At 39.7% G+C, this 6,361-nt stretch overlaps 1 pseudogene; it reads right to left on the reverse strand.

The window, feature by feature from the left end:
- Positions 1 to 1,149: 1,149 nt before the first annotated feature.
- Positions 1,150 to 2,656, reverse strand: LOC102833963 (annotated as a pseudogene).
- Between the last annotated feature and the right edge of the window lie 3,705 nt (positions 2,657 to 6,361).

Below are 6,361 nucleotides of genomic sequence, written 5' to 3' on the forward strand. Positions count from 1 at the left end.
TACTATTAGAATTTTACTGCCAGTTTGTATAATAAGTGACTAATGTGGAACAGATCTTTTTATCCATATTACTTGGGCTTCCTTGCCATCCTGACTCTATTTTTATTTATCATGTTCTACTTTTATGTTTTTATTATCAAATACACTTTAGCTTTATTATCTTTCCTCTGTAGGTTGGTTTGAACTGCAAGGTCAGAGGTTCAAACCCACCAGCCAATTCTCAAATCCTCAGAAACCCTCTCGAGGGTTGCTGTGAGTCAGAACCCACTTAACAGCACTTAACAACAACAACAATATATATGTATTTTAGTTTCCTATTTAACATCTCAGTAGATTTCCCATTGAAGTATCAGAGAGCTTTAAAGAAAGTTGTTCAGACAGAAACCATCAGGAAATAAAAGTTTCAAAAAAAAAATACCAATTTCATTGCAAAAGTAGCAATTTATTTGAAGATTCATGTAGTATTTCATACTTTACTAGGTAAAAGTCTCTAATAAAGAATGTCGTAATTCTAATAAAAATTTGATGATAGGATTAGATTTTTCCTTTCATCTTGTTGTTACCAAAGTGTCAAGAGTCATTTGAAATGGGGAGAACAATCAATCATTTTATGTCTGGGTTAGTCTCATGAGACACTCAGGTTCTCAAAGAACTTTAAGAGTGCAGTTTAAATTGAAATATGAAGCAAGTAAATAAACACAAGGCTTACTGTGTGTCAACAGCTTTACCCTATCTGTACAACATTACTAAATGAAGAACTATTGAATTAGTATAAGTAGATGCTGGGCAATTTTTATTTATTCTTGTCAATCTCCTTCTGGGCCTTTTTATTTCTCACCATGGTTTTTGAAGCTGAGAATCATCAGTAAACTGGTGAGGAATATAAGGATTCCAAATGAACTATATACTTAACCATCCTTTTTCTCTAAGAAAAGCATGATTTGTTATCATATCAATAATAACAATAAAAATAATAGCAGTAGTTTTATTAATGACCAGCATTTACTTGACCTTATTGCCTGTCGGGCAACATGCATTATTAGCACATTTAAATGGGATAATGTGCTCAATGGCAAAGTCGTTTGAACTGCAAGGTCAGTGGGTTCTTTTTTTTTACTTTCAACTCAGGTTTTAACTTTACAATGCTGTTTACCAAGGTGGTAATGTAGGCAAAGTTTGGGGCAAGAAAGGCATGCTCTCTACAGGCCTCATTGCTATATTGAGAGGGGCATCTAATATCATAGGTGTGGGCAAGTTCATCGAAGACATGATCATGACAGACACTGGGGCAGTGACTGGGGTGGGGAGGGTTACTGGGGTAGTGAGAGTTAATGGAGAGGTCATGGACGATGGACTGGCCATGGTGACAGGGTGCCTTATGTTCATTGGGCTAGTTATATTAACTGCACTGGAAATGTTTACTGGACTTCTCATGCTCATTGCAGCTGCTACTGTGATTGGCTTTGACACGGTCCCAGATAACACAGAGGACATTCTATTGAATGGAGTAGTGGGAGTCACAGGTGTCGTTGCAGCCGTGGAGGATTGGCACAGGTTCGCAGCTTCTTTCTTCCTGGCTTTGACAGCTTCCTCCCACAGTCTCTGTCTCTACCTGCTTCCCTGGCCAACTTGTCACATATTGCTGCTGCTGCTGCTGCCGCTGCTTTGGGTTGCTGGTCTCTTCACTCATGCATGTTTATTGTTTTACTGATGTCTTATTTACATGTGTTACACTTGATACTTTGGCTCTGCCCATGTGTCTTTAAGTGGCTGGCAATGTATGCTGCACTCAGAAGCATCCCACAGATATTCATGATACCTTGCCTTCATGGTACACCACATGTGTATGCAGTCTGTCTTTGGTGCAAAGACAGTAGTTCATGTTTGGCATTAGAAGAGTCTTTCTGTTGAATGGACATATTTCATGTGACAGCTTAAGTGGTTAGGCCTGGGGAAGCCTTTCCCACAAACACTGAAAGTATAGGGTTTGGTGATGCCTCCTTCATGAGACCTCACATTGTAAGTCATCCGGTCCTTCCTCTTGAAGCGCTGATGACAAATAAGACACTCGAAAGGCTTTTCGCCCGAATGAGAGAGCTTGTGCCGCTTGAGGTGGTACACGTCTCGGAAGGCCTTCCCACACATCTCACAAGCATGGTTCTTCTTGACAGGCTTGCTGGTTTTCTTAACAGACTGGGTCACAGACATAGCTGTAGTGCTGGCATTTCTGCTGGGATTAGTGTCCAAGGAAGTTGTAGTGACTGTTGACAAGTTGCCTGTAATGGTTGACACCAATGAAGTTCAGCTGCTGTCCCCAACGATGGAGAAGATAAGGGGAACCACTGTGGTGGGGCTTTTCTTTGACCTGGACACCAACTTGATCCCTGTTTGTCAGGTGATTGCTGTCCCTGAACGCTTTACTGCAGTAAGTGCACACAAATGAAGTTTGGGGTTTTTCCTTTTTAATCCCAATGGCATCCTTTAATGTTTCTGGTGCAGCCTGAGGTTTCTGAGTTATTGGTATTGGAAGCAATGGTTTCTAATCAGGGGGTTCCACAGCAGAGCTCAGGAGGGGAAGCAAGCTGTTCTGTGCTTCCTGCTTTTGGTGATGGAAGGCTTCATGGGCCTGGAATAGGAACGTGTTCCAGTTGGCCATGGCTGCGGCGGCCGACCCCGCTCCTCCCTACTGCACCCCCGCACGGGGTCTCCTCAGCCAGAGGAGGCGGCAACTCAACAACCCGCCACTCCTCGGAAACCCTATACGGGATCGCTTGACAACAACAACTATTATTTTATGGAGTCCTGGTGAGGTACTGTAGGATAAGCACTTGACTTCAAGGTCGGTTTGAATTTCAAGATCGGCAGTTCAAATTCACCAGTTGCTCCTTGGAAACCCTATATAGGATCACTATGAATCAGAACTGACTTGATGGCTCTTACCAACAGCAACTATCATTTTATAGTCCTGATATGGCACTGTAGGATAAGCATTAGACTGCCATCTGTAAATCAATGGTTCAAACCCACCAACTGCTCCTCAGAAAACCCGTACAGGGTGACTGTGAGTTGGAAGCTACTGGAAGGTACTTAACAACTATATCATTCTAGTTTTACAAAAAGGAAAATTTAAACATCAGAAAGATCTATGATCAGAAAGCTCCTAACTGACAAATTAAATACCCTCTTTCTCAAAAGCACACTTGCCATTTTCCACACTTCTGATATGATAACAAATAAAGCCAGAATGCTCTCTGGAAGTCAGGATGGTCAAACTTTGTCTTTCATACTTTGGACATATTGTCAGGAGGGACCAGTCCCTGGAGAAAGATATCATATTTGGTAAAGTGGAGGATCAGAGAAAAAGAAGAAGACCCCAACAATATGGATTAGCACAGTGGCAACAACAAAGGGTGCAGGTGTAGCAATGATTGTGAGCTTGGCCCAGAACTGGGCAGTGTTTCATTCTGTTGTGCAGAGTCAGTGCCACCTCACTGGCACCTAACAACAACAACAAAACCTACATGAAGGAGCTCTGGTAGCGTAGTGGTTACGAATCGGGCTGCGAACCTTAAGGTCAGCGGTTCGAAACTACCAACTGCTCCACGGGAGAAAGATGTGGCTTTCTACTCCCGTAAAGATTTACACCCTCAGAAACCCTGTACAGGGTCGCTATGGGTTGGAACCGACTCAACGGCACACAACAACAATCATCTATTCATCTGAAAAAGAAAAGTTTGCTAGATTATAAAAACAATTTACTGTCCTCAAAAACTCCACTTCTTTGAAACTTTTCCTCAATAAATATTTAAGGAGAGATATTTTATATCATTTTATAAAAATGTAAATTGACTTAGAAAAAATTAATGTATTTCTGAAACGCAGGTAATAAGGGAAATGGGAATTAGGTATTCTGGAGGAAGAGCAAAATTGTGTTAGAATATTAAAATTTTAATAATGTTCTGCTTCTTGCCACAGATGTAATACTTATGTTTGAATCTTGAAATAAGCCTTGGGAGTTTTACTTTGAGTTGGCAAAGAGATTTCCTTTCAGTTTGGGTTTTTTTGCTGTCTATACTTTTAACTGTTTTGTTTATCTGTTTCTGTTTTTATTCTTTTATTTTCTTACGCTTTCTGTTTACTGCTTTTTTTTCTAGTATCTAACTTAGCTCTAGTCACAGGAAAATTCCTTTCAGAACATTGGCCTATTTCTAAGAAAATGGTTTGTGGTATGGGCTCCCCAAGTCTCAAGAAATTAAGTGGTTTAATATAAATTTGAGAAGGAATCAGTCCTACACCTGATTGAAAATCCTAGAGTTGGTACTGAATCCTTTGTCTGATACTTCCTAACATCACAATAATGAAAACCTTCCTTTGTGTGAAGTTTTCAGACTCCTTTAGAAAGTGTGTTTAATTAGGGTAGCCTGGATGGTGCTAATGGTTAACTCATGGTGGCTAGTGGAAAGATTGGAGATAAGAGTCCACCGAGAGGTACATCAAAACAAAAGCCTGGTGATTTACCTTCAAAGCTCGGCTATTGAAAATCCTATGGAGCAGGGTTCTATTCTGACACACATAGGCTCATCATGAGTTGAAGTTGACCCAACAAGTTGTTTTTAATTGTTGTTATTTTAAAATGTGTGTAAAACTATCAGAATTCTTTTGGAATGTTAGTGTTATGGATTGAATTCTGTCCCCTTCCCAAATGTGTGTTATAAATCCTAACCCTATAACTGTGGTTATAATTCCATTTAGAAATTGGTTTTCTTTGTTACTGTTTAGTGAGACTGTATCAGTGTAGAGTGTGTTTCTTGAGATATAAAAGGGATTAAACAAGCAAGGAAGCAGAGATGCAAGAAAAGAAATGCCACTCTACATGAAGATCAACAAGGAACCAAGGAACAAGGACCTTCCCCAGAGTCAACAGAGAGTGAAACCCTTCCCTTAGGTCTGGTACCCTAAATTCAGACCTCTAACCTTGTAAAGTAAAAATGACAATTTTCAAATACATTTCTGCTTCTTAAAGCCACCCACTTAAGGTATTTCAGTTAGAGCATCACTTGAATTATTTCTGTTAGAGCAGCACTAGATTATTAAGACATTTGAATTTAATTAAAATTTTATTGATTGTATTATATCTTTCTTCCATTACTCTGTAATGTATTTTATCTTTATTATTCTCTCTTTACATATTTAATATTTCTTTATTGGGTCTCAGTAGATTTCCTTTTGGGTTCCCATGCCTGCTGTTTGTTTTTAATGGTCCAATCCCAACACATTTTTCTTAAAACTCTAGGTACTGAAATATGAGTCTCCCTATTATCAAGAGATTCTGTAGAAAAGAACTGGGTTATCTAGTGGGGCCTATGCAGATATACGTCAAGACTGATCAATGGAGTGCTAACAAAGGGGAAGCTTTGAAATAGTGCTCAAGACTTTTAGTATCACTCATATGCTATTAAGAAACTATACAATTGATATGCATTTGTTGCTGTTGTTAAGTGCCATGGAGTCAGTTCTGACCCATAGTGACCCTGTATAGGGTTTCTGAGTAGCAGCTAGTGAGCTTGAACTGCCAACTTTGCAGATCAAACCACCTTGCAGTTCAGCACCTGAACCCACTTTGTTATATAATTTGAATTTGCAAAACCATTGAAAAAAGAACCTACCAGTCTATGTATACTGTGACTACCCAGAGGTGCTAATTGCAGAGAATTTTTCTGAAGTAGTATAATTTTAGTACTAAAGGATGTGTGGTGACTCAGCAGAGTTAAAGCCTCTGATTTTGAGCTAGGAGCTTCCTGGTTTGATGTGAATCCCAGAATTCCTGTGGCAGCTACTCCTGTCCAGAGAGAGGTCCACAGTGGCAACCTTCTTCATCTTAGGCTTACCTAGCTCCTGTTCCCTCACCCATCCAAATGGAGGTGTTACATAGGGAAAAAGGCTTATGTGACATCTTTTACTTTATTATTATTATGCTGTTGTTGTTATTAATTGTCATTGAGTCGGTACCAATTCATGGTGACTCTGTATAGGGTTTCTAAGGACCTAGTGGTTCAAGGCGACCTTGCAGTCCAGTGCATGAATCCTTAGCACTACCCCAGAACTCCTCACTTTATTATAGGCATGAGAAAAGTTAACAGGATTTAGGGATGAATAGGCAAGAATTAATGTCAAATATCTTTGTTTGTGAAGGTGTTTCATTCCTTGATTACTAATTATGATATGCTAAAGGCCTCCTGGCTTTGATATCTAGGGTCAGCATTGTTTCTCTTGGCCCTGGTTTAATTGGGTCTTGTTTTTTGGAACAGAATCATAATCTCTCTGTGTGCCTGGTTTAGTCCTCTGGTAACATATGTACTTA

The sequence above is a fragment of the Chrysochloris asiatica genome, unplaced genomic scaffold, assembly GCF_000296735.1.
Source record: "Chrysochloris asiatica unplaced genomic scaffold, ChrAsi1.0 scaffold00017, whole genome shotgun sequence".
Lineage (NCBI taxonomy): Eukaryota > Metazoa > Chordata > Mammalia > Afrosoricida > Chrysochloridae > Chrysochloris > Chrysochloris asiatica.